The sequence below is a fragment of the Mus caroli genome, unplaced genomic scaffold (assembly GCF_978045245.1).
Source record: "Mus caroli unplaced genomic scaffold, Mus_caroli_1 scaffold_3, whole genome shotgun sequence".
NCBI lineage: Eukaryota > Metazoa > Chordata > Mammalia > Rodentia > Muridae > Mus > Mus caroli.
This window is the reverse complement of record NW_028227258.1, coordinates 109,952,732-109,977,177: the sequence shown is the minus strand read 5'-3', so window position 1 is coordinate 109,977,177 and position 24,446 is coordinate 109,952,732.

Sequence of the window (24,446 nt, the reverse complement as noted above, 5' to 3'; positions counted from 1 at the left end):
CCAAACATGCCCTCCATGTGCCTGGCCTCAGCACAGGTCTTGCCTCAGTACGCGCATCCAATCAGCCCAAATCCTCAGAGTCCTGACAAATGCAGCTCAAACTATGCAGTGTAAGGTGGACCAACATGTGTGTTGTTAGCAAAAACTCCTTCATCACGTGCCCTTTTGAGTTTGCTTTAGCAGAACATCCTCTCTCTTGTGTCTGCTTCAATGAAACGTTCCTTCACGAGTCTGCCTTAGCCTTTCACCAGTGTCCACTTCAGGAAAGGATTCCTTCATGTGTTTGCCCCAACAAAACACCATCCAGTACAACTGACTCTCCAAAGAACCCTTAGGGTTCCACTTCAGTCCTTGTTTCCTCCCTAGTAGGAGCGTATTCTTCATAAATCAAAGAAGGTCTAGACAAGCTTTGACATGCCCAAGCTAGACATCTGAGGGTGATTTCTTCTGAGGATTGGCTAAAGCAAGGAGACTCACTGTAGTCTAGATGGGAGTTTGTGAATGGAGGCTGCTGTGGGGGATGCTTGAGGGTATGTATGCAGAAGGAGGAGGAGGAAAAGAGGAGGGAGAAGGAAGGAGATGGAGGAGGAGGAGGAGGTGGGGGAGGGAGGAAGCAAGAAGCAAAGAAGAAAGAAGAAAGACTTGGGGTTGTGCCAGACTGGAGGGCCAGATACAAACGGTGCAGACTGAGGGATGGGGGGCTTCCCTATGAACCTGCACTAGCTGAGCACCAGAGAGATCACTGTGTTAAGTACAGTGGTGCCCTAGAAGGGGCACTGCCATGGCTGTCTTGAAACTTAGTGTTGAACAGTGTGCAGCAGATCACTGGTTCTCTTCTAGTAAGGGAAGAAACATCAGGTGCCACTAGCATCCACATCTTGCAGAGGAGGTGATTAAAGATTACAGGGGTTGCGTGGCTAAAGATGCCCCATTAATAAACAGTTACCTCCTGTTCCCAGGGCCTCTCAGCAGGATTCATCAGTGCCGCATGTATGTTGTGAGTGCCTGCAGACTTCATACCCCGGCGTCATGAGCTCCTCAGCTGGGTTCATCCACATGAGACCCAACAGGCAAAGCTGATGCTCAAACTGTAGATGGGTTGAAGTGGGCTAGAGGAGTTTACACTGTATTGGAGCATTCTGTTTACAGTTGGCTTCTGGACGCAATGGTCTGTGGTCTCTGCCACTTCAAACCATAAGCTTTGTTGGGGTTAATGCCCTGCTTGGCTTGAATAGAAGAAACCACCCTTGTGTTTACTAGGGGGTAAAATGTATGAGTTTCCTTTTGAAAAGTCATATCCACTCCACTCAGTTTCTATTGATGTAATTTTTTTTTTTTACCATCTTTTCCTGCACTGACAACTTGGCTTTAAAAGAAATGAAATACTATGCAATTACTGAATACTGGCAGGAGCCCTGGGCAGCCACGTGGTCCCACACACGTGCCTCTTCTCAGGGGGCTCTGGTCAGCATTTCCAGTGACACAGTTCTGAGAAACAGTTATTCAAATAATACCACCCTCCAAAGATTTCCTCCTGGCTCAATGGGAGCTAGGGGAATATAATTGAATATGGGTTTGGATTGGCCATTTGAGATATTAGAATTTAGAGATTTGGGATATCAAACCACCTCTTAGGATTCAGATGGGAACAACAGAATAAAACATCATGAAAGCATCACATAGTCCACATTTAGATATGTGTGATGAATGTTGATTTTATTCTCCTTCATTAGAAGGCAGAGCTTTTTTTTTTTTTTCCTTTAATATGAAAAAGGAAAAAGAAAAGTGTCTGGGAGTGGAGGTCTGTGTGTGGTCTCTCCTCCAGGCTCCTGAATGATGCTTGGGGAACTTAAAGTTCCCCAAGTGAGGCTCATTACACTGGAGACAAATGCAGCCCAGACCATGGGGGATAGGAGAACAGAGAGTGGAGAGCCTTCCTGTTGAGCTAGCATATCCAGTTATGAAAGTAAGTGTGTAAGCAAAAGGTGTTTCTCAAATGGTGTCACCACGTCATGATGCCACCCTCCTAAATTCATTTTTTAATATATTTTCTGCTTATTTCATTTATCATTATTATTAGTGTGCATCTGCATGTGTATGCATATTCATGTGTGTGTGTGTATGTGTGTGTGTGTCAGGGGGATGCATTTGCCTGTTGGTGTTCTTATGGAGTCCAGAGGTCAACATCACCTCTGCTATCACCTTTTATTTCATTCCTTAAGACCTGATCTTAAGAGTCACCATTTCAGACCATCTGACGGTGTCTCTAGGCTCTGCCTTGTCTCTGCACAGCAGCCCTGCCATCACCGATGCAGGCTACTGCATCCCACTTTTAAACAGGTGCCAGGCATCCAAGCTCCTGTGTGCCCTTTACCTACTGACCCATTTCCCAAGGACCCACCCTCGAAGGTCTGAGCCTAGTCAGGGTTTAACAATTGGATTAAAAAAGTATAAAAACAAATTTAAAAAATAGCTGGGGTGAGATGGTAGTTAAGACCACTGGCTGCTCTTCCAGAGGACGCATGTTTGATTCTCAGCACCCACATGGCAGCTGACAACTGTTTGTAAGTCCAGTTTTAGTGTATCTAATACCCTCTTCTAGCCTCCACAGGTACCAGCACAGGTGATACACATCTATCTATCTATCTATCTATGTATCTATCTATCTATCTATCTATCTATCTATCTATCTATCTATCTATCTATGTATCTATCTATGTATCTATCTATGTATCTATCTATGTATCTATCTATGTATCTATCTATGTATCTATCTATGTATCTATCTATGTATCTATCTATGTATCTATCTATGTATCTATGTATGTATGTATGTATCTATCTATCTATCTATCTATGTATCTATCTATGTATCTATGTATCTATCTCTATCTATCTATCTATCTATCTATCTATCTATCTATCTATCTACCTATCTATCAATGGTTCAAAACATCTAATGAGAGATAATCTATATTATTTTGTAATTAATGAATTATTTTTATGTATACAGATACTTTGCTTGCATCTATGTCTATGTACCTCATGTGTATAGTACCCATGAAACCCAGAAGAGGGTGGCAGATCCTCTGAGACTGGCCTTACAGAAGGTTGTGAGCTGCCACTTGGGTGCTGGGAATTGAACCCTACCCCTAGGGAAAGATATCCAGTGCTCGTAGTCACTGAGCCCTCTCCCCAGCTTGCGCATCTTTAGGTTCGCGTGCAGAGTAGATTGCTGCGTTCACATATGCTCATGTGCCAGCTTACCTCTTCCCTGTGCTCCCTCCCTGCTTCTGGCTGGCTCACTTCCTTAATGTGTTTTGCTTCTGGGTTATAAATAGTCCATTCTCCTCTTCCTCATCACTACCTGGATTTCTTATATCCTTTCCATGACCGATGGGAGGGGCGGTTCAATGCCCTATTTTTCAGAGTGTTGAAAGCCAATCTCAGGTTGAAGTCTCTTCTTCCCAAATGACATCCTTTGCAAGCCTTTCCTGGGGACAGCTCCCCTGAGAGTACAGGTGCAGAGATGTGCGAGAATTCTAGAATTAGCCAGGCATGATAGCACACACCATTAATCCCAGCAGTCTGAGGCAGAGCTAGGGAGATCTCTAAGTTCAAGGCCAGCTTGCTCTACAGAGCAAGTTCCAGGACAGCTGGAGCTACTCAGAAAAACCCTGTCTAATTCAGCCTCCTCCTCCCTGCCAGAAAACAACTCTCAAAAGAATCCTGAAGTTGGATGGTCTTTATCAATCAACCATAAAATAACCCCCTGCTCAACCTGCCTTGTGGTCTCCCTGGAAGCCATGGCCTGGGTACCAAGAAGCTGGCAAAGGAACCAAATGCCCATTCTGACCCACAGTACCAGGCCTCCCACTGGGTCTAATATTTCAACTTGGAAGATAGCAGCCTATATTTTGAACATTCTTTTTCTCACTTTCATGAAACTGGCTTTAATTACCCGTGTGCCGATTGGGGTCAGACTTTATGGTGGTTTGTCAGAAGTAACAAATACGATGGGTTAGGTTCAAGCCAGTTAATTACTTCTGTGCTGGGAGCTATGAATTCACAAGAGGCCAGAGAGCCAGAAAAATGGTCACTTAGCTAAGGATCTTAGCATCAAGGTCAGTAGGGTATCCAAAGAGTAATGGAATAGTCAACAACCTAAGGCAGAGTTAAAGATTTTCAATCATGATTTTCTGAAACTGTAAGAAAGGACTTGGCCAAGAATATATAAAATACGCCCTGGGATTATTTTTTTTAAAGTTAGTTTACATATATACAACTAAAATATAAAGTGACTGCTGGTGGATCTAGCATACAGTACTTGTGTCGAGCCTAGGGCTCTTCACTAAGGTATTTACTGATGATCTAGAAACCTCATGTAGATGCAGGAAATGAGACTGTAGCTCTGTGCACAGTGTAGGTAAGGTGCTAGAGAAGGTGTCTGTCCATGTCACCTGTGTCTAACAATAGCCTTTTTGCAGGAGAACAATTTAGCTGTGGTGGCTCAGAGTTCAGTCTTTCAGGACAGAGTTTCCCAGCCCTGGCTAATCTTCACTGACCTTAGCAGCTCTGTTGGTCATTTCTGTTTCTACTTCCACTGACGACACAAAGTCACAAATAAAAAGGTCCCATTGAGAGCGCTTGCACTGGGTAGGATGTTTGTGTGGTGAGCTGTTTGGTGGACAGGAGGGGATTCCTCACCTCGCTTTGTGCTGCAAAGAAAGGTGTGCCCCAGGCTAGAGATCCAAGATGCTGTTCTTCCTACCGACCCCACCTTTCCCCTTTCCTCGTTTTTTTTTTTTTTTTTTTTCCTCCCGTGTTGACTCATCCTTGATGACAGCGGCTTTTCTAACAAAATGTCTCTTATCTAGGGCTTTGCCGAGAGTGACATTCTTACCACAGTAGAAGAATGTCCACCAGCAAGTCCCCAGGGCAGATCCTGTCACTGTTAGAAAGAGCCATGCTGAGTGATGAGACACCTGGCAGTTTGAGATGACATGCCTTGCCCTGTTCAGGACATCTCAGACTGACCGTTTGCTCAGGGATGATGACAACTAAGATAAAATTCTTGTCTGCAATTCTTTAAATTGGCTGGACCGAAGTCTAGACACCCTGCCTGAAGCCAGTGTACTAGAAATCTGTGGGTGGCCAGCAGCGAGCGCTGAGGAGTCAGTCACTGGTCACATTCAGTCCTAGAGATGTGCCTGGGGCCATGTTCTTTTGTAGGGCTTTCTTTGAGGTTGATTTGGGGCCTTGCCATAATAGGTATTTGTAAATTTGACTTACTAGCATCAGCAATTTTACTTACTTAAATATTAATCATGCTGTATAAATTTTTCTTTATAGGAAGATTTCAAACAAAGGCAAAACTCAGAAGGCTCGTGTGTATCTGTTTGCATATATATAAAAGTCTGACAAAAAATACCTCGTGGATGCTATCTTCTATTACCCATAATTCAACTGAATTTCAGTTCTTAAACTATGTGCTACCAAACGGATGCAATAGTCCATTATTTCCATAAGTGTTTGTATGTGTGCACGATCATACTTCCCCCCACCCGGTGTAAATACCCCTTAGGAAAAGAAAACCAATGCTAAGCTTGAACTGGCATCTGGTTTGTGCCAAAGTCCATCTCTGTGTAAACATGGTGATGTACCTTTAACTGATCCAGACTCCCCCTCCCCACCTGAAATGCTCACCTCACCAGGCCCTGGGCCCAGGAAACTGAAAAGGGAAGCCCTAGTTCCCATGTCCAGCGGCTTGCCAAGCCTTTGCTAAGCCTTGGCATGCTTCCACCTCTGCCTTGCCCTGTGTGACCTCCGGGACCTGTGAGTTCTGACATTCCCTGGGGACTAGAAAGGATGAATGGCCAGTGGCTAGGATCATCTGGGACTTCAATCAATTTAGTACGAAGGAAAATGCCTTTCCCATCCCTCAGCCGACTTTCCATGTGCTTAGGGGCTTTCCAACTATGTTGCTGTTCCTAAAATAAAAGTTTGTTGTTGTTTGTGAGATGGGATCCTGTTACGGAACCCAGGCTAGTCTGACCTTGAATTTACGATCCTCTTGTCTAGCCCCCTAAGTGTTAGGATTGTAAACTTGTGCCACCATGCTTGGTGCTTTGACGCCCTTTGTTTACAGTCCTCTATATTATACTTTATAGAGACACATTTATAGAACCACTGGTGAGCTCTTTTCTCTGGCTAGCATTTCTTTACCCCACAGTCTCCCTTTCACATAGGTCCTGTCTGTCACTCCTGTCTTGGATGGTCAGTAGCAGGAGACCCCTTGGTTTGTGACACGAGTGTTCCACTTGGTTTTTTTGATTATTTGGAAACACATGAGAGATAAGAGGGCTCTTTGGGCTTTCATTGTTGCCATGCACAGAGGAATGTGGTAGAGAGGAGTGCTCACCAGCAGCCAGCAGTTTGCTAAATTGCTCTGGAGGAAGCTGCTGTGATTTTTATCAGTGGAATCTTCTTGTTCCAACCCATTCAAGGCGACCAGAATGCAGAAGGTCAACTCGGGTACTTCCCCCAGCAAAAATAAGTTCATTTCCTTTCCTCTTTCTGTCGACTGTCTTCTTTCCTTGGTGTTTGGCTGACCTGTGTCTGATGCCCTCTGGCCTAGCAGATTATTTTAGGGACTGATGCTGTCATGGAGTTCAGAAGGGGGAAATAGCAGGGATGGCCAGTTGCACCTGTGGAGCTCTTCAAAGAAAACGGGACCAAATCAATGGGAGCGAACCACTGGAACATGCGGCAGGACCGAATTGGGTTTTTTACATCTGATCCTAGCCAAAAGGCAGAGAAATTATATCCACTTCTTTGTTTGTTTTTTGTTTGTTTGTTTGTTTTTTGGTTTTTTCGAGACACGGTTTCTCTGTATAGTCCTGGCTGTCCTGGAACTCACTTTGTAGACCAGGCTGGCCTCGAACTCAGGAATCCGCTTGCCTCTGCCTCCTGAGTGCTGGGATTAAAGGTGTGAGCCACCACGCCCGTATCCACTTCTTTTAAATTAAAAGTTTAATTGGAGCATAATAATTACACATATTTGTGGAGTAGAGCATCCATGTTTGATACATACAAGTTTGATATACATGAACATTTGAAAGGGTCAAATTGAATGGGTAGTTAGCATTCTTATCTCAAACGCTGGGGTTTGTTGGCTTTGTTTTGCATTTTGAGATAGGGTTGCACAGAACCCAAGCTGCCCTCCACCTCACGGTGGGTGAAAATGACTGTGGAGCCTTTGGTCTGATCCGCCTGCTTCTTCCTTTCTAAATCTTGAGTCTGTAGGTATTCAAATCACACCCAATTTTTACAACGAAATACTGGGAATTGAACCCTTGACTTTTACATATCAGCCAAGCTCTACCAACTGAGCCGCGTCTCCAATGCACTTTTTAAAAATCATTTTTGGCTTGGAAGCATTCCGAATCTTCTCATCTGACTGTAACCTGCAGTGACTTTTTGCTGACTTTAGTCGCTCTGCTGAGCTTCAGAACACAAGCATTTGTCCCTCGTGTCCAGCGGTGTTTTGTTACTTGCTATGATCCACTTCTGACTTCACTCTTCTCTTTCAGTCCCCTATGGTCTCTGTTCTACTCTCTTCTGTAGAGACAGTTTATATATATATGAAAATAGTCAAAGACATAAATGAAAGAGCTGATATTATTAACTATTAAGAGAAAACACACTGGGCAGTGATGGCGCACACCTTTAATCCCAGCACTTGGGAGGCAGAGGCAGAGGCGGGTGGATTTCTGAGTTCAAGGCCAGCCTGGCCTACAAAGTGAGTTCCAGGAAAGCCAGGGCTACACAGAGAAACCCTGTCTCGGGAAAAAAAGAAAAAGAAAGAGAAAACACAAGGAAACACTTTAGGACATTGGAATGGGCAAAAAATTGTCTTTTCTTTCTTTTTACCTAAGACTCCAAAGCAAAGGCTGGAGAGCTCGCTCAGTGGTTAAGAGCACTGACTGTTCTTTCAGAGGCCCTGGATTCAACCCCAGCACCCACATAACAGTAATTGTCCTACCTGTAACTTTAGTTACAGCACGATGGCTCACAACCTCCTCCCAACTCCAGTTGAGATATATGTGTGTGTGTGTGTGTGTGAAAACATGCAGCATTTCTCTTTATGTCTGGCTTATTTCCCTTAACACATGATCTTCCAGCCTCATCTTATTCTTTTTAAATAACATTCCATTGTGTATACATCCTATTCAATATACCAGTTTTTTTCCCTTTGGATACATACCCAGTAGTAGGATTGCTGGATCATTTGGCAGGCCTAGCTCCCATTTATGAGACATATTTATAGTGTTCAATGAATGTACTAATTTATAATTCCTATCAGCAGTGTATGAGAGCACCCTTTTCACTATAGTATCCTCAAAGGACTTGTTTTCTTCATATTTTGATAATTTTCTAACTCTAACGACGCACACAGTGTTGACTTATGTTATCCTGGTCTGCATGTTGGCCACTGGCATATCGTCTTTTATGAATTACCTTTTCTAACTGTTTGCCTAGTTAGATGATAAGGATGGTAGCAATAATGAGAGCAATTTTGCGTTTCAGCTCAGTTTCTTAAATATTCCAGACACTCGTCCCTAGTTTCCTCTCACTATAAAAATATTGTTTCCCATTCTCTATGTTTCTTCTTTACACTGTTGATCTGAAAGCAGAAGCCTTTAAGTCTGATGCAATACTATTTGTCTGGTTTTTGCTTTTCTTGCCTACACTAAAGTTTTGAATCTTTTAAAAAGATCTACTTGTTTTTACATGTATGAGAGTTTAGCCTGCACACAGTGCCTGGGAAGCAGAGGAGGACATGAGATCCTCTGGAACTGGAGTTGGGAGGAGGTTGTGAGCCACCGTGCTGTAACTGATGTTACAGGTAGGACAATTACTGTTATGTGGGTGCTGGAGTTGAATCCAGGTCCTCTGAAAGAACAGTCAGTGCTCTTAACCACTGAGTGAGCTCTCCAGCCTTTGCTTTGGAGTCTTAGGGAAAAAGAAAGAAAAGACAAATTTTTGCCCATCCCTATGTCCTAAAGTGTTTCCTTGTGTTTTCTCTTAATAGCTAATAATATCAGGTCTTTCATTTATGTCTTTGACTATTTTCATTTGGTTTTGTTTATAGTGAAAGATGGGTCTGCTTTTAATCATTTATACACAAAGACACTCATTTTTCCAGCACCATTTATTGAAGAAACTATCCTTTGTCTTGGACATGTTCTTGGTAGCTTTTTTAAAACCCTGATTGGCTGTTAGTAATTAACTCATTTCTTCTGATTTCTCTATTTTTTACCATTGGTTTATGTGACTTTTTTTTTTAAATGACAGTATTATGTTGTTTGTTATACTGTTTTGTGGTCTATTTTGAATATAGTTGTGTTTGCAAGTTAGAACAAGTAATTCGTATCTACAATGCTAAGCCATGTTAACTCTAGAGGGGTATAAACTCTTTCTAGAATGCTTTAGAATGATGTCTAACCATACTTAAGTAGAAGTTTCTAGAATAAGTCTTAGAATTCTTTAGATCATAAGTCTGAATTCTTTATTTTCAGTTGTTATTCAAGGACAATCTCTGAGTTTGATATTCTCCTTTTCCTCTTCCTCTTCTTCTTTCTCCTCCTCTTCCTCTTCCTCTTCCTCTTCCTCCTCCTCCTCCTCCTCATCTACTAGGTCTCAAAATATAGCTTAGGCTGGTCTTAAACTCTCAGTCCTCCTGATTACAGGCAGGTACAGTCATGACCTGCTTTGAGCTTTAAAAAAGTTAATATTTAGCACTTCCCCTTCCCTTCCCCTTCCTTCCTCTCTCTCTCTTTTCTTTCTTTCCTTTCTTTCTTTCTTTCTTTCTTTCTTTCTTTCTTTCTTTCTTTCTTTCTTTCTTTCTTTCTTTCTTTCTTTCTTTCTTTCTTTCTTTTTCTTTCTGAGATAGGGTTTCTCTGTGTAGCCCTGGCTGTCCTGGAACTCACTCTGTAGACCAGGCTGGCCTTGAACTCAGAAATCTGCATGCCTCTCTCTCTTTCTTTCTTGAGACAGGGTTTCTCTGGTAGCCCTGGCTGTCCTAGAACTTACTCTGTCTTTGAAATCAGAGATCTGTCTCTGCCTCCCAAGTACTGGTATTAAAGGAATGTGCCACCCCACCCCCCAGCTTTTATTTAGCATTTTTTGAGTGGGAATGATATTAATTCTCTTCTTATAGGGCAGTTTTGAGAGTCAATGAGGGGCTGGAGAAATGGCACATTGGTTAAGAGCACTAGTTTCTTTCCCAGAGGTTCTGAGTTTGATTCCCAGCACCCACACTTCAGTAACCCTCCGTAACTTCAGTTCTAGGGGATCAATGTCCTCTTTTGACCTCTTAGGGCACTACATCCACATGGTATACATACATACATACATACATACATACAAATATACATATATATCACATGAATATAAGATTCAATGAGGGATGGCATAGAAGTGCAGGGGCAAGCTCGAGGGCACTGTAGTTGTGAAGCTGCCTTCAGCTGCAATTTGTGACACATGCCTGTAATCACAGCACTTGCAGGCAAAGCAGGGAGATTGGGAGGTCAAGGCTACTCTTTTTTTTTTTTTTGGCTATTCTTATCTACACAGTTTTGAAACTAGCCTGAGCTACATAAGACTCTATCTCAATAAAATAGAAGCAAAAATAGGAAAGTTGATTTTAGCCAAATGGTAAGGTTGTTTTAGAAACATCTGTACCATGATTTCTTTTGTACATTAGGGATAAAAAAATTTTTTTTCTTTCCCTTTCCCTTTCCCTTTCCCTTTCCCTTTCCCTTTCCCTTTCCCTTTCCCTTTCCCTTTCCCTTTCCCTTTCCCTTTCCCTTTCCCTTTCCCTTTCCCTTTCCCTTTCCCTTTCCCTTTCCCTTTCCCTTTCCCTTTCCCTTTCCCTTTCCCTTTCCCTTTCCCTTTCCCTTTCCCTTTCCCTTTCCCTTTCCCTGTCCCTGTCCCTGTCCCTTTTCCCTTTCCCTTTCCCTTTCCCTTTCCCTTTCCCTTTCCCTTTCCCTTTCCCTTTCCCTTTCCCTTTCCCTTTCCCTTTCCCTCCCCTCCCCTCTCCTTTCCTTTCCTTTTGAGAGAGAGCAGGGTTTAAAGGGATGTGTGTGTGTGTGTGTGTGTATACATACGTGCACCTGTGTGTATGTGGGAATGTGCACCTGTGTATGCCATACAGTCAGAGGATGTGCTGGTTGGCTTTTGTCAACCTGACACAAACTGAAGTCACCTGAGGAGAGGGAGCGTCATGTGAGGGATTGCCTCCATCAGATTGGCCTGTGTGTGTGCCTGTAAGGTCTTTTCTTGACTAACAATTGATGTGGGAGGGTTCAGACTACTGTGGGCAATGCCACTTTGGGTAGCGTTCTAGTTAAGTAAGAGAGCAAGCTGAGCAATCTATGGAGACAAGCCAATAGGCAAGCAGTTCTCTATGGCCTCTGTTCCAGTTTCTGCTTGCAGGTTCCTGCCTTGATTTCCCTGGATGATAGAGTGTAATTTGTGTTAGCCCAGTATACCCTTTCCCTGCCAAGCTGGTTTCAGCCGGTGTTTTACCAGAGTGGAGGAAAAACAGTCTAGAGCTGTGCACAGCTCGCAGGGGTCGGTTTGGTTCCCCTTCTATCATGTGAGCTGTGGGGACTGAATTCAGTGGTCGGGCCTGGTGGCAAATGCCTGTAACCCACTGAGCCATCTGGCCTGCCTCCAATTAGTGGGTCTTTCAGAGGAGGTGCTCCAAGTAAGTGGCTTCGTACTCTATATGGCACAGAGTCTTAGAAACGTTAGCTATCCCAGTTTTGCAGGTGTGGACCCTGGCACGCCAGCGTCACACTTGTCTCGACTGCCCATTTCCTCTTAGTTTTGCTTATCTGCCCGGGGCATCTTTCTCTCTGTTCAAGAATTTTTCAAAATCCTCATCCAAGACATTTGCTAAGCACTGAGGTGCACGTGACTCTATGCACTATAATTGCTTCCTTTCTGAAAATGAAAGTGGCTTTGGGAGCCTGCTGGGGAGTGTGTGCATCCCTTGTCACTGTTGGAGACCATGGTGTAAGCAAGGCTAGAGTGCATTCTGTCGAGCACAGTAAATGCTGTGAGTGTCAGGAAGCTGTTGCCTATGAACTAAGAGCTTGTTGGGGCACTGCCTCATTTTTGCCTGGCTCCATATTTGATGGAATGAGAGAGTACACCTAAAATATAAACGCATTCACCATGTTTTTCATCTATCAGATCTTGAGAGCTCTGTCTTAGGTTAGTCCAGTTATTAAAGCATCTAACTACAGACACTATTAGGTTCAGAATGTATAAGGGAGGTCTTAGCTTATCAATGCATAAAAACAAAAATCTGTTTCGGTTTTTTTTTTTTTTGGCGGGGGGGGGGAATGATGATTGACATCAGTACTTGAAAACTTAACTGTGGATTTCAGCAAATGACTGTTAAGAGAGTAGACCTTACCTGACCTCAAAGGGAATCTTTGGAAATTGAGGAGCAAAAGGTCCTTTAGCATTTAGAATAATTGGATTATTTTTAAAGAGAAGAAGAAGAAGAAGAAGAAGAAGAAGAAGAAGAAGAAGAAGAAGAAGAAGCACCAAGAACATACTTTCTTTGGGTCTAGTGGACACCACCACCACCACCACCACCAGCAACAACAACAACAACAACAACAAAAAAAGAAAGAAAAGAAAAAAGAAAAAATGTTCAGGTATGAAGAAGATGAAGTAAATGTATAATTTTGGGGGGTGAGGGAAGGAACTGGGGTAGATTCCCAAGCAGCAACTGGTATACTGTACAATAACAAGAACTTGGAGGTGAAGTTCAGGCTAGATCTGTAAGAAACCATTAGCAGAAGAAAGAACAAGGGCACCGGGGTGAGTTACCCCTCTTTGTTAGGCAAGGCAAAGCACTGGCGCTGGCATAGTCAAAAGAATAACACACTTCCAGGGCAGAGGATGTAGCTCAGTGAGCATAGTCCTTGCCCAACATGCTGGAAGACCCGGGCTTCTGTCCCCGTACAGGGAAGGTAGAGCCATCTCTGTCCATAGGCAGCAGTTCACTCACAGAGACACTAAAGCATGCGCTAAGAAACCCTAAGGCGCTCCAGGGATGTGAGAAAGCATGTTGAAAACAAAATTTCAGGGTAAAGATACTTGCTATACCTCGAATGTTCCTCATTTCCTAAAGATTCTGTGCTAAGGATTGCCCTGTGAAGTAGTGGAACTTTCTGGAGGTAGGGCCTCAAGGAAGGTTTTTGGGTTGTTGAGGACAAGCCAATGAATGGGGCTGTGTGGGTGTGGTCTTTTTTGTCTTCCTCTTTTTTACTTCCTTGACTTGACTTGCATTTCTTTTTAACACCTTGAGTTTCTACCATGATGTATTGCCACGTGTCCAAAGCAACAACCACTCAACGACTGAAACTTCTAAAAAGCATGCACCAACACAAACCGTCTCTCTTTACTGAGCACCTGAGGTGTTTGTTATGTGATGGACTGCTGACTGACACCACACTCTTGTACTTAAGTTGGGAATCTCTGTGTACTGAGTAGGGGTTTCTTGCCCTGGAGGAGGTCTGGCCCTGTGGCCAAGGGGATTTACCTGGTAGAGTGTATTTGGCTTTCAGGGACCCTAGCTGTCCAAGATAGTCTTGAGTCAGCTCCCGTGTCTGTCCCTCCTTCTGAATGACTCTTTTGTGTCATTTGGGCCTGTCGTGTTACATTTCCCATTATTGTTTCTGGCTTAATTTTATAGCAGAATGTATCTGAAGACAAATGGTTTTCACGAATTACATGGTGACTTAGCTGTATTACAAAAAGTAGTGAATTTCAGATGAATTTTGAAGTGACTTTTCATTCTGCAGTATTCTTGCTAACTTAGAATAGCAGTCTAAAAGCCTTCTAATGGTGTTTATATGCTTGAGATAACACAGGACTCTTTCAGACTATTGTCTCTTAAGTATGTATTTATACTTAAAAGAAAAAATAGACAAAGCTCAAAATTAAAGAATATGTAAATGTTTTTCTTTATTTGTACTTTTGAGGATTTTTCTAAAATTTCCAATAGAAAACTTATGTTAATATTGCTATCATCCATCCTTATCAGTGAGAACTCCCCAGGCCTATGGTCACCCTAGAAGCATGAAGAATATCAGAGGTGCTGAGACTAGGGTAAAGAGTTTTAGAGGTGGATAAATAGCCAGGATATTAAATTTCTGTTCTTTTCCTAATTATTGAGTAGCTTTGGATATATTCAGATTTTGTTTTGGGTTTTGTTTGTTTGTTAGTTTTTGTTTTGAGCCTCAGGGGCTTCAATTTCTTGTAAGTCAATATATAATTCTTGGAATGTTCTAAGGAGTAAGAATTCATGTGTGGTGATGGACTCATTGTTCGTTTATCTTCCTCACTCTTCAATGAAAGAAAGGAGGCTCTCTGAGTTAACCCCACTTCCACACTGCCACCAGTAAGAAGACACAACTCCCAGCTCAAGTTTCACCGGCTCCCTCAGTTCGGCTCCCTTTTCAGGCAGCGGGCCTGAGACCTGTTCCACCTAACAGGTACGTTTAATGAAACATCTACAGAATATCCTTGGGACTTCAGTTACATGAGTAGGCCATGTGGTTGCTAGGAATTGAACTCAGGACCACTGGAAGAGGAGTCAATGCTTTGAACTGCGGAGCCTTCTCTCCAGCCCCTAACAGGAATATTTTTATGGCTGGGGGGAGGGGGGTCACCACAACACGAGGAACTGTATCAAAGGGTCGCAGCATGAGGAAGTCTGAGAGCCACTGCTTTAAAGAGACATTAGTACGTAATTTATGCCAATAACATTTTCTTTGCCTAAGTGGGTTTGCATAAAGCTTTGCTAGATAGTTATAAGAAAGGTATTTTTCTTTTTAAAATTGTCTTTCCAGAGTTGTAAATATGCTCAATTACTCTGTGAACCTCTGAGAGAAAAATAAAATATGTGCTGTTTCTCAAACTTGGTAGGCCACTGAATTTTCTTTTACAGAACACCTTGAGACTCATGCTCCTTGAATACTCTTTGGAAAAACTTGGTGTAGGCAGGCTTTGTTTACCTTGGACACTTCTTACTTCCTTCACCTGAGATCTTCTTATGCTTCCTCTCCTGCCTCTTCCTTCTCCCTCTCTTTCCTTTTCTCTTTCTCCTCCCTTTCATCTTCTCCCTCCTTCCTTCCTTCCTTTCTTCCATTTCCCTTTTTCTTTGAATATGAATTCATTTATGCAACAAGTAGTTTTCCTAGTTTCTGCTCTATTTGAGTCTATTTGTTTTCTCAGAAAGAATGAGGCCGTCTATACGGTGAAACCATACTGAATCCTCAGTGCCGCTTATATTTCCTCTCAAATAATACTGTTGATATTTTCCTGCGAATAGTGGTGTTTAGTATTCGTGGAATTGAAACAAGCAGTTGGAACATGCCAGGTTTTATGTTAAACTCTGTTTGTCTCCTGAACTTCTGCAGACAGCCAAGAAGAAAGCTAAAATCTGGGTGGTACGAGGAAAGACTGCTAACAATAGGAGAGATGTCTTCTTGAACCACATCTAATAAGCCAGAAAAATAAAATCTGAGTTCTCTCCCTGAAGCACTTCTCTTTTATCTTGTAGGAAGTAGATATTCAGCCAGCTCCTCTGGGTTCTCAGAGCGTATGCATTTGAACATTTTTAACAAAGACAAAGAACAGCCACTGGGCCCAGGCCTGGAGGGGATCTAGTCTGTTCCTTCTTGGTTACATTTTCCTAACCCGTCTTGTTGCTTGCAGACTGTGGTGAGAGGCATCACGGGCCACAAAGGTACAGACATGAGCACACGGGTTCTCAGGAGCTCATTCTCAGTTTCACACCTATCCAGGCAGTTGCTTGGCCACAAGTGACAGACAGTAAAAAACTAGTGTTTGCTTAGGCCACAGGGCACTTGGCTTTTGAACTTAAGGAAACCCTTCCTTCCTTCCTTCCTTCCTTCCTTCCTTCCTTCCTTCCTTCCTTCCTTCCTTCCTTCCTTCCTCCTTCCTTCCCTCCCTCCCTCCTTCCTTCCTTCCTTCTTTCTTTCCCTCCTCCTCCTTCTTCCTCCTCTTTTTTTTTTTTTTTTGTTAAAATACCAGGGTCTGGGCCCAGGCTCTAATACCAGAAGATTAAAACAATTCCAGAACAAGAAACATCTATCTAAACATAAGAAGACACATTTTCTTATGGATAGCATAACTCTAACTCTCCATGTTACCTCAGAGCCTGCTGACTTTCCCAGCTGCCTCCACTGCCATACATCAAAGAATATTCACCACTAGAATAATAGCCAATCAATTTATATCTCCCTTGGACTGTCTTGTAATACTCATTGATCCTAGTACTGAAAGAACCTAGTGGGGAAACCCCCACTCAATTCCCGTTCGGCGTGCACCCAAGAATCACGAACAGACGGCCATCTTGATGTAAAATGAAAGAACCTAGTGGGGAAACCCCCACTCAATTCCCGGTTCGGTGTGCACCCAAGAATCATGAACAGACGGCCATCTTGATGTAAAAGCATGAGGTAGTTTAATGACGGAGCTCCAGGCCGACACATATCTCCCGCAGGAGACAGAGGTGTTGACCACATGGTGGAGCCATAAGGGCGGAGCTCTGGTTCGAAACGTATCTCACACAGGAGACAGTGGTTTCGACCCTGAGGCTTGGAAGCTAGGGACTTTTATAGAAAAGGGGTGGGGCCAGGGGAGGAATTGGCGCGGTTTCACATGATTGGTCCATTTAAACATCAACAGACTGTCAGAAGGGCGGGAGATAGGGAGGCACCAGGCCAGTCAGGACATGTAACGACGGGCCTGCCCGGGCATGTCCTGCTATGTTCTCAGCCCCAGGTTTCAAAGCTCACAAACAACTCTTTGGGCTATTTGACATAAATTACATGAATCACAGGTCTCAAGTTTTATTTCCTTTCAGTACCTGGCTTAAAAGTATTTCCTGCTAGGTCTCAGTTCTGACCAATGTTTGTAATTTCATTGTTAAAACACAGTCTTAGAAAATAATAATTCCTGCCACAAAGTTTTATTGGAGATGTGCTCTTGAGTTCTCACACACTTAACTTTATTTTATTTTATTTTATTTATTATTTTAGTTCATGTGACAAATATTGGTTAGCTGCTCACCAGTTCACCAGGCCATTTCTCTCCCCTTTCTTCAGACACACGGAGTGTATTTCTCTAAAAAGGACATAATGCTGTGCTGTAGACAAAGGGAGACAGTATGTGGTTTTCCTACCATTGAACTCTGTCCCCCCCCCCTTTTATTTTTGTTAAAAAAAAATGGGCATGAGGCTCTGGGTTGAAGAGACAGAATCCAGGACAGAAGGAAGCACCAAGGTGCTCTTGGATCATGATGGCATGGGTTTAGGGGCTTGGGGCTGGAAGCTGGGTGAAGGAAATATCTCACCACAATATTCATTTCTGACTGTGTGTGTGTAGAGGAAACACCTTCTATGTCCTCTGAGCCTCTTTGCTGTTTGAGCTTGTTGATCCCGTTACAGTCTCTGAGATGCAGTAGGAAGCATCAAGCAGAGTGGAGTAGCAGAGGCGCGTGCACTTTGGAGCACAGCAGAGCTGGACTCATGGCTCTGGTATTTATTGCTGGTGCCCTTTGACACGGTTCTTAATTGTCCTGCTGAGGTAGCGTCTGTCAGATGACCAGTAAGGCCTGAGCTACTTGGTACATATGCATTTTGGGCTTTTGTGACAATAACTGCTTCTTCTTCAACTTATCCTTACTTTTCTCCTCCTCCTCCTCTCCCCTCCCCCTCCCTCTCCCCCTCCTGCTCCTTCCCACATTTTTGACAGTACTGGAGGTCAGACTCAGCGTCTCTGGATGCTAGGCAAGGATTATACCACTAGGCTAAAGTTCTAGTCCACAATAATTTTTTTTTTTAAGTGAGCTTACTCTCTTGGCAAGCTGGTGTGAACCAAATAGTATTTCATTTTCTCTCGTTTGCCCATCATGACTGATGGTTTAATAACTAGCTAAAGGTTTCAGCTGCTCCAAGGTCCTTGGAAGTCATTCCTGAGACACATCAGAGCAGCGCAATTCAGCCACACTGGAGGCATATCTGCATTCTCCGTAGAATAAGGAAAGCATCACCTGCTGTTCCCTGAAAAGAGAGGTGAAATACATGCTAGAAGAGAACACTGGGGGCTCCAGCGGCTGCAGTTAGATGTGAGCGTATCTTGCACCCGGAGAATGGTGATTACTGACCTAGACCAAAGCAACTAGAATTTCCCAGTGTAGGAAGGTCTTGCCCTCCCTGGGGGTGCCTGCCTGTGGGCTCTGCCTTCTTCCTTTCCTGGCACTCAGAGGTGAGTGGCTGCGGATGGTGAGAACACATTCCCTGTTCTGGTCTTTGGGCATTTTCTTCTTTGCCAGTGCAACTGGGGCTGTGCTGTATCCAGTGGGTACAGTTAAGTGTCTCAGTGATGGAAGAGGAACTTAGTGGTAGGAAATCTACGTTCTCTGTGGCGATTATCTCAGTGGGCTCTAAGCCATGACGTCTCAGATCTTATGTCCATCTTACCTTATAGAGACTGACTAAACTGCTCATTCCATAAAAAATATCCATAGAAAGATCATGAATTAGCATCTATACATGTGTGTGTGTGTGTATAATCAATTAATTTGTGTTTGGCTTGTGTGCCTGTCTTGATGCTAAGCTAGAATTGTAAGGAAATGCTTTAATGACCCCTGAACTGGAGATTATCTAGATAAATATTTCAACTGCTGCCTTTGCTTTCCCTATCCAGGTACAGTCAGAACATAGAGTTGTGTTGGGTTGCAGCTCTCCCAACAGAAGGAATGGTGCTGGTGTGTGTGGTACGTTGGGGGATGTAGAAGTCGGAATGTGGTGATTTGAATAAAAATGGCCCCAATATGGGCCCATAGGGAGTGGACCTATTAGGAGGTGTGGTCCTTTTGGAGTAGGTATGACCTTGTTGGAGGAAAGGTGTCACTAGAGGGTGGGCCTTGAGGTTTCAGAAGTTCAAGGCTGGACAGTGTGTCACTGTCATTTCCTGCTGCCTATAGATCCAGATGTAGAACTCTCAGGGACCTCTCCAGCACCATGCCTGCCTGCTTGCTGCCATGCTTCCCACCATGATGATAATGAACTGAACCTCTGCACTGTAAGCCAGCCCCAATTAAGTCTTTTCCCTTATAAGAGTTGCCATGGTCATGGTGTCTCTTCACAGCAGTAAGACCCTAACTAAGACCGAGAGTAAGGGGGTGGTGACTGTGTTGGTTTCCATTTACCTTATTTTGCAAAAATAGAGCTGAAACTGAGTTCTTTAGTCTATTCTACTTGTATCAGCTTTTTATAAGGAGTAAGAGTGTATACAAAATTAATTTCTCATTTTCATGCCATTAAGCAGCAAACGAATAGACTTTTATTTAAAGGCATGTGTCCATTGGGATAATGTAACTGTTTTGATATTATCTGATACTGTCCATTTAGAATTCTCCAAGTACTCAGATGTGGTCAATTGCATCGATTGCAGCTGAATCAGATTCTCTCTTACTCTTTTTGTTAAAGAATTATTTACTTAAGACAGAAATCACAATCACACCAGGTTTGATGCCATCCATGGAGGGTCTGACCACTCTATTCAGTCTTTGTCATCACTAACTATATCAAAGAACCTACCCGTTGCTGTCACATATGTTAGGGGATGCATAGTGAAGTCAGGAGAAAGTGAAGCAGGCTGTAACATACTGTTGTGTGCACAGTCACACTCTGTAAGCAGGCATTGACTGACTTCTTTTTCTGAGGCACTCTCAGGGGGGATCATTTCCCTGGCCAATCTTTGGTGGAAGCTGAGGATTCTTTGAAATGTCCCTGCTACCCTGTAGAGTTCCAGTGGACTTCAGAGGGTCCCAGCCCCAGCCTGCTGGGCAGGTGTTTTTGTCCCGGAAGCTCAGAGAAGCCCTGGTAAGTGCAGGTGCTCTTACTTGAGGCTGGCCTAGAAGGGCTCCTGGACACAGCTCCTTCTCTTTCCTGTTGGTTACTCTGGGGAACAGGGCTGTTTCAGGCCATCTGGTTTCCTTCAGGTTCAGGGTATCTGGGCAAGGTCCTTGCTAAGCCTGTCCAACTGTACAGAAATCCCTATGGAGAGGCAAAATGGAAATCTTTGCCAAGGAGGATGGGAACCTGCCCTATCACAAACCACTTCTCTGCAGCTGACTTGACATCTCTGACATTTCTGCAGGAGCAGTGCTCTGTAGTCTCATGACATGCCTAATTTGTGTTGTATTTTTAATATTCTTGAACGTGTCCATCTAATGAGAAGAAAACAACGTGCATCTCGGCAGAATCTCGTCTCCACTTACAAATCTTTCACCGGCAGAATTCACATTAATGCTAATGAAATCTTAATGCTGAAACTGTGTTCTGCAGTGGGGGGATGGTCTCCCCTGCACTGAAACACATTTTCTTCTCATTAGCCCCACCATCTTTATTAATGTTAACAGTAATAAAGAGAATTAGGCAGGATGGCTTCTGGCAGACCCCAGAATTAATGGGGGCAAAAGGAAGGGAAGATAAATGGTTGGATGGTTCAGATCTGTTTTGATAGTGAATGAACTGCGTCCTCCTGGGACCCTCAGAAGAGTTGTTTAGTTCTAAATGAGCAGTGTCATGAATCACTGTCATTGGAAAGCTGCTCACACTAACAGGGAGGAGCGATGGATGGAGCCTGGTTCTAGAGAAAATCTGTGAGAGGTGATTTTACAGCTGGTTGTGTGTGTATGTGCGCACATGAGTGCGTGTGTGTGCCTGTGTGTGTCTGCCTGTGAGTGTGTGTGTGTGTGTGTGTGTGTGTGTGTGTGTGTGAGAGAGAGAGAGAGAGAGAGAGAGAGAGAGAGAGAGAGAGAGAGAGAGAGATTGATTCATGGTCACATATCTATGAATAACAGACAGCTTAGCCAAAAATTTGTTCATTCTGAGGTGTTTTGCTATGGGGCCGTATTATTTCATGTATATCCACAAACATTTCATAGTTCTAACGTCCTGGAAACTGTCTCACTATGAAACATTTTGAAGATAAATACAGCAGTGGAAGTAAGGGTTGAGCCAGAGAAACTTTTCTTTCATGAGAGAAGGGAAAACTTCCTGCTGCGGGAACGTCAATCAAAGTGGCAAATGATGCCTTTCCTACGGACTTCTTTGCTTCCGGAGGGTTCTCTGAATTAATTTTTTTTCCTGCCTAGTCAAGCATCGAGTGTCACCATGTCAGATCTCCTGACTGTTCCCAGGTCTGTTTGTCACTCTGGGAAGAGTTGAGACACCTGTAAGTTGTCCCCAGACAGTAAACTGCACGGGCATGTGGGGACAGGAGGCGTGGGACCCTACAGGGGTCCCCTTTGAGGGTTGCTTGGTTTCCTGTTGATCCAAGCAAGGCCTATGCCACAGAGATTTTGGCTGGAGCAGAATGGACTCAAGAGTGGTCCATTTGTTGAAGGCCAGCCTGCTAATACCCGGAGGATAGGTTGTCTGGAGACGCTTCCATTTGAACTTCGCGTGACTTGTTCTAGCCTGGTGACCAGTCATCATGGCTTACACACCCCTTTCCATTCTTACAAGACCTTAGGGGCCTCCTACAACCCTAAGCTGGATGCCACAAGGTACAGTGTACATGCCGACTATTTTGTTACATTAGTAGGGTGGTATGGTTACCATAAAGCATCATGTGCTATTAGGACCGGAGACCAGGGCACTTTTCTAGATTGGAAAGGGTGATAACTCATGGGAGGGTACTGTCTGAATTCAGTCTAGGTGCCACGCTTGAAGAGCGACAATCACAAGTCAAAACTTAATCAGAGGACAGTGCCCTGGGCAGAAAGAGGATGTGAAACTGTGTCACTTTTGGAAGTCTCCGAGGAACTGAGCCTGTCTGGAGAAGCACCTGAAGGTATGACTATCTGCGAGAGCTTTCACAGACAGGGGTAGGAATTAGACTCTATGGTGAGGTCCAGGTGGCCACAGTGGGGACCTCTGTAGAATCTACGGAGAAATTCGTTCCAGTTGTCCACCAGTCACAGTTGTCTAAACATGCTTCAGGGTGTCACAATTTTTGATACTGCCCCAAATTCTACAGTTTGACACTGCTGCGCATTTTAGCACAGGTCTCTTGGACACTGAGAAATATATATATTCAAATATATGTATATTCAAGTATATATATATATATATATATATGTATGTGTGTGTATATATATGTGTGTGTGTGTGTGTATGTGTGTGTGTGTGTGTGTGTGTGTGTATGTATTTTTTTTTTCTTCCAGGAAACAGCAGAGCTTACTGACCTACCAACTCTTACTTAAATTTACTTTTGAGACAGGGACAGGGTCTCATGTAGCTCAGGGTGGCCTCAGACTTGACATTTAGCTGAGGATGACCTTGGATTTCTGTATCTACCCCCTGAGTGCTGTCATTATAGATATGTACCTGTATGCCCAGTTTGTGCCATGCTAGGGCTTTGTGAATGCTAGGTCTATCCTCTACCAACTGAGCTCCATCCCTAGCTCTTTCTAATTTTTTTTTTTAAAACAAAATGGGAAATTGATATTTTTGCCCTATTCCCCTGCTTCTTCCTTTGATCTTCTCTCCTCCCTTAGGCTCCCATTGTGGGCCACACAGCATCACTTGCTCCCTTTGAGTGGGTTAACATTGGCGAGTGGGTGACACATAGGTGGATTTTGGGGTTAGAGTCGAAATCATTAAAGGAATTCTCTGTTTTATTTGTGTTTTAGAGTAGTTGGCATTTTCTTCTGTTACCCTAAGGTCTCAGTTATAATTCTGCATTTTAGATGTCAAGATGTCCATGTGTCAAAATGGCCTTACCACGATATTGTTCTTACAGCCAACTGGACGTGTTAATGGGGTATGTTACTGAGGAAATCAAGCATGATAGGAACAGCCGGACAGGGTTACTTATCAGATGTTTTGTAACTCTAAAATGTTGTAATAGCAGGGCCTTGAACTATACTGGTTTCTGAGATGTGTATTAAAATGCAGAACAATAGAAATAATCGGTATAGCTTTCTCTAAGAATACATTCAACTCTAAGGACTCTTTTTAAAATTTAGAGATAAGATCTTGATTTTCTTTTTGTTGCTTTTAAAATTGTCTTGAAATAATGGTGGCAGTCATTTTAAAATGTCAGTGAACAAAGTGAGTCTGCCCATCTGGCCAGTACATTTTTATTTGTTTGTTTCGGTTTTGTTTTCCTGGTTTGTGAAAGCCCAGGGTCTGATCTTTCTGATTCAGGTCTCCTAATCTTTGGAACGTTGCGCAGTTGCCTTTGCGGTGTGTGCAGATCCCCTGGGTGTCCCATTTCACAGCATGGTGGTAACTCTGAGTGACCTAACTCGGGCTGTGGTTCTTTCCAGCTCCAAAGGTCACGTGCTCCATCTGACACAAGTGCTGTGGGTGTGGTGTGGACACCCGGTCAGAGCTCTTCAAATGTGCTGAGTATGTGTAGGTGGATAGAAGGATGGTGGCAGACAGAAAACCTTCTTCTCTTCCTTACCTTTTTCATGGCTAACTAGCATTGACTTCTCAGCTTTGGGGAGCTCACCACACTTCCGGAGTTTGTTGTCTGCATTGTTCTCATTCTGGGATCTGTTTTAATGTTCCCTAAAACTGTCTCCCCCAGTAGACGATGAGTTTCTGGAGGCTGGACACTGTGACTGATTAAATGGTGTACTGTCAGTGCTGGTCATTCTGACCAAGAGTAAGAGGCCATTTCAGAAACTGGGGAGTGAATGATGAGTCAGTATCCAAGGTCTTGCCTCCTCATTCACTGCATGGCTTAGATGTGAGGTGGTTGAGAAAGTTGCCTCATGGGCTTGTGTGACTTCCTAAGGAGATAAGAGTGACTACCTACTTACCCTAGATAGCAAACCAGTGACAGAGCAGAGAAAACAATTTCACCAAGTCTTGCTTGAATTTATTAGGGTCACTGACAGAAATATAGGTAGCAGGTTACTCATAGATCAAAGGTTAGTCAAAGGTAGCTGCATCCCTGAGAAGGCCACCCTAGCATGGGTGGTGCCTCACAAAAGCTGTATCTTTGTATCTCCTGGCACAACTTGTAGGCATCTCCACTGGAGATGGTCTGCTCTTCTTCCCAGCAGATGTTGTGGTTTCTGTAACCGTGGGAAAAGGCCTCAGGAGTGCTTAACTATTAAGGTTTTCCTGATCCTTGTATGTTTCCTTTGCTTCCTGAATTTTATGAGCTCTTTGCTTCTTCCTAGGCAGAATATTTCAGCCCAGACGACATCTCCTTACCATGGGGCTCCTTGTTTTTTCTTTGTCTTCCTCAGTACCATATCCTTTAGGGACAGCAACAGAAGTGGACCAATGTCATGT